Here is a 13,524-nt window from a genome sequence, read left to right as displayed (position 1 = left end):
TAAGGAACACCTTTTTAAAGCATTTTACGCCACGGGAGATAAAGTTGTCTAAGGCAAAATAGGGCAGGTGTAAAGCCTGACTTCTGCAGTCTACTTTTTTGCCTGAGCCTGCAAGCCTGGCTGGCTCCCGTGTCAGAAAATTAAGGTGAAACAGGAGAGACACTGGTCAAACACAGCTGATTTTTAGTCACCAAAGCCAGATGTCCCCATTCGCTTTGTAACAGAGAAATGCCCTGTCATGCCCAACAACTAAAATAAGATTCATCAGCAAGATGAAATTCAACTTACTACACGCCTGAGTGGCCATTAGAAGAGGAGAAGGTGATGGTTGATTGCTGCTTGCAAGTGGGTGCTTAGCAAGGAAGAAATGCTGGTACTCCAAGAGTGGGCAATAATGACAAACATCTGCCTCATTTGCAGTTTCACAGACATGCAGGGCATGTCCTCTGACATCTGCACTCAGAGCCAGGCCGTTCTTTTCATCAAGCTCCTTTGCACCATCTGGATTAGTTGAGAAATAATTTTGCAAGGGAAAAAACAGTGGGGATCAGGGAGGATCATTACTCAGTTCTCTCCAGTGGATAATACCCATCTATGCTGGAAAGGTCACAAAAATTGAAGTATTAAGGGTCTGCTATGATGTGAGACACACAGCCAGGCTTCCTGGTCATCACTTGAAGTTTCACAGTCCTTGCTAGACCTACTGAAATTGAAAACTATTTACAGATATGTGGAAAAAAAGATTGCCTTGGGAATTTTGACTAGTAGTATAGTGGAGTTAAAATGAACTTAGATTGCTTTTCTTTTTCCTTTCATTCTTATTTTTTTCTGAGCCTTACACTCTCTTAGTCATGAAGACTGCTGTTGAGCATTGCACAGGTAACTGCTGCTTCAGAAGTGAACTGAGGCCTCAGCACAGACAGAGGGATTCCTTAATCCAGGGAGGCACCTGAAATAATCCCTTAAATATATGTTTCAGGACCAAAATGTCAAAATTTCAGATGTTTCCCTTAAGTTTAGATTTCTTAAACCAACACACTGAACATCGCGTATTCTGCTTCTTCCACTGCTTTAAGCAGAAGTGGGTTTCAACAGCATAAAGGACTGACATTTTAATGACCTTGCTTTGAGTAGAGGTTGTCAAAATCCAGTCCTTTCTGCAGAGAAAATACAGAGCTCCTGTTCCCCATTATGCACTTTTAAGGGTATTTTCTATGTGATGCTACAGCAGAAATAAACAGATACCTGGTTCCTCCTGTGCTGTTGCAGAGAGCAGGTCACACACAGTGGCTGATCTGAATCAGGTGATTCCTGACTGCATAGGGCTGGGTTGTGTCTCTTGACTCACCCATCACATATTCAGTACAAAAACCAAGTCCATTGCCATTGTTTAGATACATCTGGCAGGTATTTTTGTCAAGAGGTCATGACTTTGACCTTCTGCTCCATAAACAGTGCTTTTAAAGCAAAAACAGAAATCCATTTGCCCTCCAATTTTCGCTTTGGTTTGCTTTGTTTTCCTACATTTATTCCTGTCTTCACCATTGTAATGGTTCTGTTCAAATTATCACTAACTTATTTACTTTCTGTGAGATAAGAATTAGGAGAAAGCAAAGCAGGCACAAACTTAAAAGAATATAATGTTTATTGACAGACCTAAAAGGAAGGAAAAAAAAAAAATCATACCACACCTGCAGAACACTTCTCCTCCCCCCACCTCTCCCCTTTCTCCCACTGTAAAAAGACTACCCTTGAGATTTTTCAGTCTGTTTACCACTTCCATAATAACCTTGTTCAGTTCACTTAGGGAGAGGAGTCTCTCTTGCTCATGCTATGGAGACATCTCCACAAGAAGTTCTCTCATGGCTTCAGTGTCACAGTGAGACAGCTCCCTGGGTTGGTTCTCTGCTCGCATGTGAGAGTCCCTTCCCCCGACTTACAGCTTTTCCCACAACTGTTTTCGAGGGTCCAGTCTTGAGCTACTGGGGTACCATTTTAAGGATGAGCTGTTCAAAAACAAAAGTTCTCTTCACCCATCTCTGGGAGCATCTTCATCTCTAGGAATAGAGGCCCTCCTCCTCCCCTGGGAGAAAAAGGGTCCTCATCATCTTCATCTCTAGGGCTATCTCTGGGAGCATCTCTAGGAACAGAGGTCTTTTCCTTCCGATTTGGAGCAAAAGGGTCCTCATCACTTCCATCTCTCCCTGTTCAAACTTCTCATTAAATTACAGCTGCTTCAGCATTTGCTTATTCCAGCACAGGTGCTTTTGCTCACAAGTACAAGTTGAACGCTCCACCCCCCATCTGTCGTGATATTACAACGGGTACTCTGATATATCATAGTCCATCACCACCATAGCTTTACAACAGAATTTCAGCTTTAAGCATCTCCTCTTCCTCCTCCCTCAGGTTTTCAGCTCTTCTTTCTTTACTTAATGTCTGCAGCACTTACAGCACTAAAAGGGTTAATCTCACCTGGGCCTTGCAGCTGGAATTTCGCTTATCGCTGTTGGTCACATGATCTTTTCCGGACAGCAGTGCAGCTTCAGCTGAATCTTCGGCCGCACCGGGGGTGTGGAGCTGGGCTGTGCCATCTGCACAGAGCAGGACTGTGGGGGGCTGTGGGTGGAACAGGGCCCATCGGCTCCAGGATGGCCATGTACCGGCCCGGCCCTGGCCGAGCAGGTCCCAGCCCAGACCCGGCCCGGACCGAGCAGGGCCCAGGCTGGGCCCACTGAGGCCCACATGGGCCGGGCCCAGTTACCTGTCCCAAGACCAGAAGCAAGAGAGGGCTTCCCGGGGTTTGTCCGTTCTTAAATGTGGACCACAGAGGCAGTCAGAATTTTAAGTGGCTTAAAAAATTGTCAATATTCAAACTAGCCAGTTGATAGGTTCTGTCAGGTCATGGAGGAAGCTGTAAGCACCTCTTTGCAAGAAATCACTTCCAGGGCTATGCTTGCTAACCCATGACAACCATGAACAAGCCTGAGAGCTGCAGGATGTGAATTTTAAGAGTCCATGTTTTAATTTTCAACTTTCAAGGCAGGCTGCATTTCTCTGTACATCTTTCAGTGCTTCATCTCCGCCCAGGGTGGGAGCCGTTCACGAGGCACTGCTCTCCCCGCTCCCCAAGGGCATTAACTCATTGACAGCAGCATTGTAATTACAGAAGGCTGAAAATCGCCCCCCTGGGCTGCCACCCTGTTAGGAAATATCCAGATGCTGTGTGTGGAAATGCCAACGGGGAGCTGCTTAGCCAAACCCGCAGAAATTGGCATAGTACTCTGTTGCTTTGGATCTTTGCTGTGATTCCATGTGAGGGTGAGCAAGGTTGGGAGACTGGAACAAGCTGCCAAATTCTTTCCACACCTCCTAAGCCAAAACTTAGTCTGAGGACTGGCCTGTGTTCCCAGCAGGGTACAAGCATAGAGAGTGCACCGTGCTCTTCACCACAGCAGACTGGGATCTGTCCTGCTCATAAGGGGCTGTGCCAGCACATCCCAGCCTAGCCGCTGGGATTCTGGTCCACTGTACTTAATTGAAATGCAAAATAGCATGATAGGGTTTTTAAATTTTGTTCCATGTCTGAGAATGATATGGGGAGAGCAGGAAGGATGATCCATACCCTGACAGTAAAAGAGTGGAGAAATGTTCTTAAGAACTATTCCCATGTATATTGTGGCATTAAACCTCCACCAGGGAGTGAGCAGAGCACCAAAGACAGGACTCTGTGGTTCCTCTCCTGCCACTGACTCCTTGCAGAGCCACGGGCCACTCAGTTATGTCTCTGTGCTATAAAGATCATCCCCACTCTGGATAGCAGGTGACTACAGCTGTAAATCCAAATGCAGCCATTTCATTGTGATGCTGGTTGTCATCCAGGACACTGCAATGTGAAAGGTGCTGTGGCAGCTGTGATGTATTTTTACGCATATTTTGTCTGGCAAGCAGTAAGTTAGTCCTAAATTAATGGGAGAAACATGAGCAGAATTAGAAATTACAGTAGAGGTGGCACCAAACTTGGGCTAAAACCATGGGAGGTCTCAAGCTAGAACCACCCTGAAGGAGAAGGGATATGTCACACTGCCACTAAAGGAGTGTCACTTAAAGATGTGTACATGATGAACCAAGAGATATGTACTGCTGTGCTGGAGAGTTAAATACCTGAAGTGTTTTCTAGCTAAGTACTTTCTTCAGGATCACAGCTAATTGACATGCCTGTTTTTAGATCTATGGCAACATCTTTTATATCTTCTATGACTCCTTTTAAATCCTAGGAATCCTTTATAGAGCCTTTCATGCAAACAGATATGGCCAGAGTGAGTTTATGCAATATGCTCTGAAATCCAGAAGAGAGATTTTCTATTTTCCTTTTTATGTTTGGGGTTTTTTCCTCTATCTGTATCCCTGCTGTTTAGCAAGAAACGGTAGAGTTTGTCACGTAAAATTAAACCTACTTTTACTTACCAGGCACTGAAACACCAGGGCATTCGGGTATTCTTAGCTAGGGTATTCTTAGCTGTGTTTGGAAATGCACCTAAGATACTAGGTAAACACTGCAAATGAGATGTAAATGGAATCAGAGAAACAGCTGCCACCTCTTTTGCTAGCTGATTAATTTTTTTCTGAGTCACAACAATTACATTTCGGCATGGCACACCCATCTGCAGTAGTTGCCACTGCTGCTTGTTGATGGGCTGGGGGGGCATCTCCCCAGCAGTGAATTTCGATTAATCTCAGCCCGTTTAAAATGCCCTGCAACACTTCCCCTGTCCCCCCGGGAATCCCTCTGGCTGGATGTACCTGCTGCACTCGGGATCGCAACGAGATGAGACAGGGGTGGGCAGATATTTACAGACTGAAGTTCCTGCACCAAATTTCTCCCTATCTCCAGCTTATTTCCCAGCACCATGGGCTCTGCCATGCATTTTTGAGCTTCCACTGTCCTCTAGTGGTGCTTTGTTTGCAAAAGGAAGATGCTCAGAGGACTGGAGGCACCTGTGGAGGCAGGATGAGCTGGGGATGTTCACCTGGAGAAGAGAAGGCTCCGGGGAGACTTTAGAGCCCTTCCAGTGCCTAAAAGTACTCCAAGAGAGCTGGAAAAGGACTTTGAACAAGAGATGGAGTGACAGGAAGGGGGGGAATGGTTTTAAATTGACAGGGGGCAGGGTTAGATGGGATATTGGGTAGAAATTCTTCCCTGTGAGGGTGGGGAGGCCCTGGCACAGGTTGCCCAGAGAAGCTGTGGCTGCCCCATCCCTGGAAGTGTCCAAGGCCAGGCTGGAGTAGCTTGGGATAGCAGAAGGTGTTCCAGTCTAGCAAATGTAAAGCTTGAATGTGTGTCTCTGCCTCTTCTCCAAACCTTCTCTCCTGTAGTGGTTCCCAAGCCATCACTTTGAATATCCATATGTGCACCCCCGTGCAGACACCAGCACATCCACCCTTCCTGCTTTCCCTTCATTTCAGCAGGAGCAGTTATTTGGTTTTTTGACCAGCCTTTATTTTTTGAATTAGCCTGGATGTCAGCAGTAATATTAAGATGAAATTTAATGGGTTTATTTTTTGCCTCACAAAGGGGCTGCCAATGTGTGGGAGGCAGCTGGGTATTCAGCTGAGAGCTTTGCAACTGGGGTGCACAGGAGGAGGGATTGTACTTAAGATGTTGTCTGCGTGTAGCTTGCAAAATGCTTTAGGGCATTAGTGGGAAAAGATGTTTGCAAATATAAAATATTAACCAGCCTTTGTTTTTAATAAACTTGATTACTCCAAGGGAACAAATAACATTTGTTATAATGTGACTGTTTGTCCTATTTCCTGAGTTCATTTTATGAGTATGTCTTATCCCTCACCTGTAATAGGAGACCAGCTGAATATTTTATAAAATCAGTATTTCGGTAATATTCATATTACTGTATCAGTATTCCTACAGATGGTGCAATATATAACAAAATGAATAATTCTCAGAAAGCTATTTATTCAAGAAATCTAAGCCCAAAGTCCACAGAGACTCAGGTGCACACTTACCATTTCTCAGGGGAGTAATCGTATTGGATTCGATGTCAATATTTGCATGAGTGAATGTTAACAAGTTTAAGGCTTTTTTCTTCTCTGATGTCTATTTACATAATATAACAACCTTGAATTAATTGGATGACTGATTCTTTGAAAATCGTCTTTATTTCCTCCTTTGAGGTGCCTGTGGCTGAGCTGTGATTTGGGTTGGTTGGCTGTGATAGCTTAGCTGTGATCTTGCTGATTTGTAATGGGATAAACATACCAACACTTCTAATGAAAATTGTTGTGTGAGAGCGGCTTTTTGCATGGTTTTGGTTGGCTGGGTTTTGTTGTAAAAGCAGACATGGAGAGGAAGGTAAGCCAATCATTTGCCTTGTGTTGAACAAAGGATAAGGTGTTCTTCTCCCATCCTTTATCTGGCTTTCCCAGTGCACAGGCTCTGCAGTGGAGACATTCTCTCCCCATCTAGGCTTTGTATCCTACCTTAAGCCTTTATTATAGAACTTATCCTCTAGCAATAATGAATTTTTTATATTGGCTGTCTTTCTCCGAAATTCCTTTTCTTGAGTACTGGCAAGGAGTGAGATTCAGCAGTGTGACTGGAGGAGACTGGTTTAAGGATACAGTGATCCAAATGCTCATGGCAGTAAAAAAAAGCAGGAGGATATTGACATCATCTGACTTCCAGTACCTGAGGCTGCAGGTTTTTTAACTGCTTTAGGGTGCTCTAAACACAAACTGCTACTGAGCCATCACCTGCCCTGTACCAGTGCTGGCACCTGGGTGCTTGTGTGGGCAGTTCAGTCCAGCCCAGCCAGATGAAAAGCAATTAAAAATTAAAAATAAAATTAAAAAAAAAAAAAACAAAGTAGAAGCACTGGTGTTGTCTTGCACCAGGCAAGAAAAGACACCCAAATCAAGTGTCCTAAATCCCTTTCTGAAATGGCCTGAAGGTCATAGTCAATGTAGGACCAAGACTCCCAACTTTGCATACTCTGAGTTGTATCCAGGTCTGAATTTGGTGAGTGAACTGAGCAAAGTGAAGGCTGTGCGGCCCCTGTTCACTGCCAGTGATGTACCTATTATAGTTAATGATCAAGATCCTGCACTTCAGAGAAAGAGCTTAATTTAGCTCCTCAGACTTATCATCTGGGAGGGCCAATCCTTCTTTATTGTGAAGAGGAGCCTGGAGAGTTTAACCTCAGCAGGCTGCAGCAGTCCTTTTGAACCCCCACTGTGTCTGCATTGCCTCAACTGATGATTAGTTTACTTTTTTGGGTGTCTTTCTACAGTGCACTCCCTATTTGTAATGGAAATTATGTCCTTGGGAACTGCAACAAGTTCTTGCAAGACTGAATACCAGGAATGCAATGGAGATACCCAGCCACAGCACATCAACAGGTACAAGAAAGGAAAAAAACAAGCTGTGCTACTCTGACCATGCTGTTTACCCTCCTGCACTGCTGTTTGCATGTGAATATGAGAGATAATTGTTATGCCCTTCAGCAAATATTGTTCTCGTCAATACTGACAGGTATATCACCTGTGGATTAACAGCACTCATCCTCTCTGGAATGATGTTTTCAGTTCTCACTGGAGAGCCTTCAAAAGGAAGTTCTTTTACCTCTGCAAGCAGCTTCTAAGAAGAGAAAAAGAGCACGAGTTTTGATTTCAAACAAATTAATCTTTGGGTGTAAATCCGCATTTCTGGAAAGGAATCTTGTCGTGAAAGTCCCCAGCTGTACTGCAGAAGCAGTGTCTCCTCTACGAAAATGTAGATCTTTAAAATGTGCAATGGAATCTGACTCACTCGACGAGATGATGACCCCCAGGGGGGTGTCCCCCTGCACTAAGGATTGGTGTCTGTCTGAAGGGTCCATGGTATTTCTTACTTCAGCCTCCAAAATTGTCTTGAACACAAGAAGAAAAACACCCAGATATTTCAGTGTTAAATGCAGACCTGTGTTTTCAGTTTTCTTATTTGCACTTTTCATGCTGCATTTCAAGGAGAATTAAATATGAAATATATCTTGTTATTTAGCCAACACTTTAATGTGCCACCCTTAGCAGCAAAATACTGCTCAGGAGAGTGCTCACCTGCATGTATGTGTGAACTTTCGTCCAATGTCTATAGATGGGGAGGTAGTTTAGGAGGAATAACAGTAATTTCCCTCACAGTTTCATTCCAGTGGTTTATTTCTCCAGCTTATGCCATAAGCTTCTTCAGGGGAATCTGAAGAGCCAGATTTATAAAGAGAATGGATAATTTCATTGCAAAAAGACAAAACTAGCATTATGCATGTTAAGTTAAGGGTAAACAAATCTCATGCTTCAGGGCACAAAATGATTTCCTATTGGGCTCAGGAAAGATGTTTTTCTTCATGTAAAGCATTGTATGGTTGGCTAGACATATTGCTAAGAGGTTTATTTATTCTGTTGCCCTCTGAAGCATCAGTTTAGGAGGCTTCATTTTAGGTTGTGCTAGAGGCAGAATGCCAGACGTTGTTATAATTTTACTTAGCATGGAGAGCCTGCTCTATAAACTTCCTGCTCCAGCAGACCTGTGGTGCCCTGCAGTGGAGTCCATCCAAAGCAGCCCAGGCTCTCCAACCACCTTACCCAGTATCAGTGGGACCAAATGAGGGTAGAGCTGCTACTTCCTTGTACTCAGAAAAAAACCAAGGTAGGATTCATCTAATTTCCATCCTATAATACTTATCTGCTGCTTCCATGGTGCAAGCAGTCACTGTAGAGATGTGATTCTCAGGATGTGCTCTCAGGGCAGTGGAAATCAGCCACTCTCCGGAGTCTGCCTGCCAGTAAAACTGAAATACCCCACAAAAAAAACACATCCCAGGGAAGGAGCAAGCAACGTTGTGAGACAACCTTTCAGCTGAGGGCAGGGAGCCTCCCTGTCTGCATCCTGCCTGCTCTGTGCAGGGAAAGTGCCTGTGGCTGCTGCCCGAGAACACCTCCACACTGCCTGGATCCAGGCTCTGCCCATCCTCCCGTTCCAGCAGTAATTCAGCCTGTTACTTCAGCACAAAGAGCAGCAGACATGAAAGCAACTTTGAAAGTCCCCACAAGAACTGCCTTTGTATTTGATGCCTGGAGTCAGGTTCCCTTAAGGAAATGGAAAGAGAGAGAAATAAGTTCTAACAGCCTTGGTAGATTTTCTTATTAGTGGAAAGCCTATGTAATTTGGTAGAAACAGAAGGAATCCAAATCTGTGAATCCAGTGAAAGCCACAGGAACTTAGGTGTATGCATTTGGGAAATTCACTGACAGGAAAGGGAAGGCTTTCAGTTAAAACATTCCAATACACCATCTGAGCTCAAATTCAGTTAATGTGTTTGTCGTGCTTGTTTTGTAAAGCCACCTCTTCTCTCTGTGACTGTATCTTGCATCTGTAAAATAAGGGTGACAACCACCACTTTTTCTCAATTTAGGATGCAAGCTGCTATGGCCTGGAGCAGGTGCTTTATACGGAGTTTAACACAATATTTAATATAAATAGTCACAGTGCTTTCCAGACAGAAATTATTTTATTGTGAATAAGGCTGAAACATTTTTTTCCCATTTGAAATGTCTGGGGTCGTCTTGTTGTCTGTCATTTCCTCCTCTCTCTAGCCTGACTTATGTTTTTGAAAGCTCTGACAGTTCCATGAGTTAATTGCAACCATCATACTGGGTGCATCTATTTTATAATGAATTAATCTGCTGGGTGAGGGGAGCTCTGTCTGTAGGTCACTGGCATTTTGTTTGGGTGACAGATGACAAATCTGACAGGTGTGTGTGTCTCAGGGTCTGTAATGGTGAGGATCAGTCATGTCAAGTTGTAATTGCATCCTTTGAGATCAAGCCACCCTTCACAAGGGAGCCAGGGAGGTCTCTGCTCACTGGGATCTCATGACTGTGGTTCTGCAGCTCAGCCAAGGCTCTCTCTGCTCTGCCAGCTCAGGGTACAGCTGTGTGACAGCTGCAGCAGGGGACACAGCTCTGAGCTTCTTCAGGTGAAAAACAAACTCAAGCTTCACTGCTGGTTTTCTGTGTACAAGCTGAGGTGGTGATGGGACATCACCCCTTGTAGCCTGGTGGAAAAAATTTCATTTTCCACATCTTCACTACCCCTACAGGAGTCTGCAGGAAGAGATCTGGTTTTTCTGGGCACTGGAGGAAGAAGAGATGAGGTCCTTTGGCATGAGGATGCTGCAGAATGTTTCCTCATGCAGATAATGTCTGGGAGATTTAAGACTGTTTCTAAATGTCTGCCTCATAATTATCCCCGCATTCCATTTTGCTACACAGCAGAATTGGGGTGACTTGGAACTGGAAAAGATTTGGTTTGAGAATGGGAAGTACAACTGCCGGTAACAGGATTTACCTGCTATGAAGGGAGGTGGCCATGAAATAAGATCAACAGCTGCTTTACTGGGAGGCTGCTGGTGGCTGGAAGAGGCGCCTTGCTTGAAGGTTATATGGGTTACCTTTTTTATTTGAAACATATGTATATCCTCTGTTAGGCACTTCTGGTATCATAAAACTACTTTTTTTTTTTAAACAAGGTAAAAAGCTATAATTTCCTGAAATTTAAAACTTCTGAAGAGCAGCAGATTGCAATTTCAGGGGCACCTTGTCCTTAATAGAGACAAATACTGCATCTCCATTGAGAATTGCTCTTCAAATTAGAAATTCAAGCCTTAATCTCTCAATCAAACAGCACTAAATAAAAACAGCATTTAACTTTTGCTGTCACTCTTCCTTGAAATAGAAGATGAAAAGAAGAAACTGTGCTGTTGGAGCCTCCTCTAGAAATTCCACATTACTTTGTCAAAGCCTTTTAATGTTGTAACACAAGCTTCTGAATTGCAAATAGCTGGGCTTAGAAGTAATTAAAGAATTCCTACAATACTCCAACCATATGCAAAAATGTTACTTTTGCACATGCTGCTGAGATAAGGAGGAAATTGGGGGGCAGAAGACAAGGTCATCCTTGGAGGAGTTTTATTATCCCTTGAGGCCAGAACTGGAACATCCTTCAGCACAGTGTGATATAATCACAAATAAAAAATAGTTCCTGTCCAGTGTGGACATTGCCATCCTCACTGACAACGGGACATGGGAGAATTCCAGTTGTCAGGTTATAGGTGGGAAAATGAGGCATGTGGCAAACTCCTGACAAGCGTCTGTAGCAAGAGTCATCCTTTCCTCATGGAATTTACCAGCACGTTAATCACAAGATCTGTTTTGTTGCTTCCGCTTGGGGCACAACTCTTCTGTAAAAAAATGGGTAATATGTAGCCTCCAGAAAATTGGCTTCCAGTATAGAGGATTAAAAGTGTCCATCAGTAGGTGTCTCTATGTAATTGATGTCCAGGAAAACCTTTTAATCACTTGTGGAAACCCATAAATTTACCTCATTTTTATCTCACCTTTCTCTTTGCTCCTAGGCTGGACTCCATAGCAAAACCTGCCAGTCAAAATTCCCACAGCAGCCGCTGTGAGCTCACTGGGGGTCAGGTTTTCCAAGCAGGCCCCTCTCATTTTGAGGCCACACGTTCTGCCTTTACTCATAGTCAGAGCTTAGTAGCTCCTGCTCAGGAAAACACAGTAATGTCTTCTCCACGGTGGTAGAATGAGGCCATAACTGCAGCAGATGTGCCCAGCAGGAAACAACTTCAGTGCATGGAAATATCAGAAACATAGATGAGTAACAGCAGCCCTGGTTAGAGCTCTGCAGCTCCAGCTGCTGCCAAAGTTCCTGCAGCTTTGCCAGAGCAGAGTAAGTTAAATCAGCTCTGACTCGGAGTTTCTTTGTGCCATAAATCAGGGAGGCACTTGGAGACGTGCAGAAGCAAGGGCTGCTGTAAACTTGTCTGCCTTCAGCACAGCTTGGATAGACGAGAAAACTGACATTTTTTCCATTATTATGCAATGCTGTTCTGGATGTTTTTTGCACAGAATTGGTTCTGTATGCAGGAAAAATCAGCTCTGAGATGCAAATGTCTCCCAGTGTAAGAATTTACCTGAAGCAGGAGGGAAACCATTAGGTCAGGAACAAGCCCTGTCTTTTTCTTCTGCCAAATTTTGATGATAAAGGCTTCTTTCAGGAGATGTCAAACTAATTTGACTTCATTTTGCAAACATAAGGAGACTGCTCAGTGTGTGATAGGAGTTGTCTGGAAAATGCTGTTCCAGGAGGATTAGAAAGCATCGAGCAGCCGTGCCAGGTGGCACATTCAGGGGACATTTGCTGCCTGCTAATGTGGAGGGCTTGAGGAGTCCATCCCAGGCATGCAGACGTTTGCAGCTCAGCACTGGGCTCTGTGTGGAAAGCTTGGTTTCTTGTGGGTTTTGGTATTTTTTTCATGTTTCCCTTCAGTTTAAAAAACAATGAACAAAACAAATGGGTTTGAAATACTTATCATGGGATCAGCACTATAAGGAGCAGTACAGGCAGATTTTTAGTAATAAAAGGCTTTCACACAAAGAGTATGACTGATGCCAGGTAAAATCCACTCTCCAGACTTCCAGTCAGGGACAGGGTGAGTTCCCCAAACCCATACATCCAATCAAAATGGGGAACATGCAAATTTATTTACTTTTTTAAGATGTCTTCATGGGTGAAGTCAAACCTCACTGTATTGCTGAGGTGAGAGTCCTTACCTTGGGTCCATCTTTAAGCTCCCTGGAGCAGGACTGGCCTCAGCAGGGACACAGCTTCTGAATTCCTCCTCCAACAAGTGTATTTATTGATTTCTTCTTTTCCTTAACATGATTTTAAAAGAGCCTTCAGGGAAGAAGCTGTTAAATTCTTCCCACTGAAGGAACTCTCTTCTAGTTTGTAACTACCCACAGTAAGAGCTGTTCCTTGTAAGCACAGAGAGCTTAAATTAGTGTGGTCTGGATCCTTCTGGGGTTCGCACATCATCAAAAGCATTTCTTCTGTGCTCTAATTCTTTTTCAGTGTCAGCACCCAGAAGAGATGGCATAGCTGCAGGCCATGTGATGGGCTCCGTGGGCAGACATAGAGCATCTTTTGTTTTGTTACTGGCAAGCAGAATGAAGTTGAGATTTGATTTCCAAAATGGAAAAGTTGATGGCTTGTCTGAAGATTTATGAAACAAAGCACTCCAAAGAAAAATTGAATGGCTCCTTTGGTCATTTCTTCCTGAGTGTTCATTCACTTGACTCTTGCTGTGGTAATCACCCTTGGAAGTGCTCTGTTACCTTCACAGTGTCTTCAGAAATCCTGGTGCTGCTCGTGAGAGCCTTGAGGTGTTTTTGGGGAATGGGAGAGTTGTCCTTGTTTCCCCCCTGTGCCAGCAGCTGCCAAACAAACTTCACACAAAGAGCTTTTACAAGATCAGGAGGAATTCTTTGTCAGTGGCAATGAATTGAAGAAAAACAGTCCCAAAAAGAGCCTTTCATCAGAACTCCCTCTTACTCTGCTGGTTTGGGGCAGAGAAATCAGAGCTTGGATGTTCTGGCTGGAGGCATGGAAATTTA

General features: G+C 44.0%; 1 long non-coding RNA gene across 1 annotated transcript; it reads right to left on the bottom strand.

The window, feature by feature from the left end:
* Positions 1-2,958: 2,958 nt before the first annotated feature.
* Positions 2,959-13,446, bottom strand: LOC121666618. Its single transcript, XR_006016717.1, has 3 exons — positions 12,682-13,446; positions 7,559-7,654; positions 2,959-3,961 (listed from the first exon to the last, which is right to left on the bottom strand). It is a non-coding gene; the product is annotated as an uncharacterized LOC121666618 (long non-coding RNA).
* Positions 13,447-13,524: the final 78 nt, after the last annotated feature.

Source organism: Corvus kubaryi, unplaced genomic scaffold, assembly GCF_017639235.1.
Source record: "Corvus kubaryi isolate FWS band 111438036 unplaced genomic scaffold, C.kubaryi_AGA036_p1.0 37353, whole genome shotgun sequence".
NCBI lineage: Eukaryota > Metazoa > Chordata > Aves > Passeriformes > Corvidae > Corvus > Corvus kubaryi.
The sequence above is the reverse complement of the archived record's forward strand: the minus strand, read 5'-3'. Positions and strand labels throughout refer to the sequence as shown.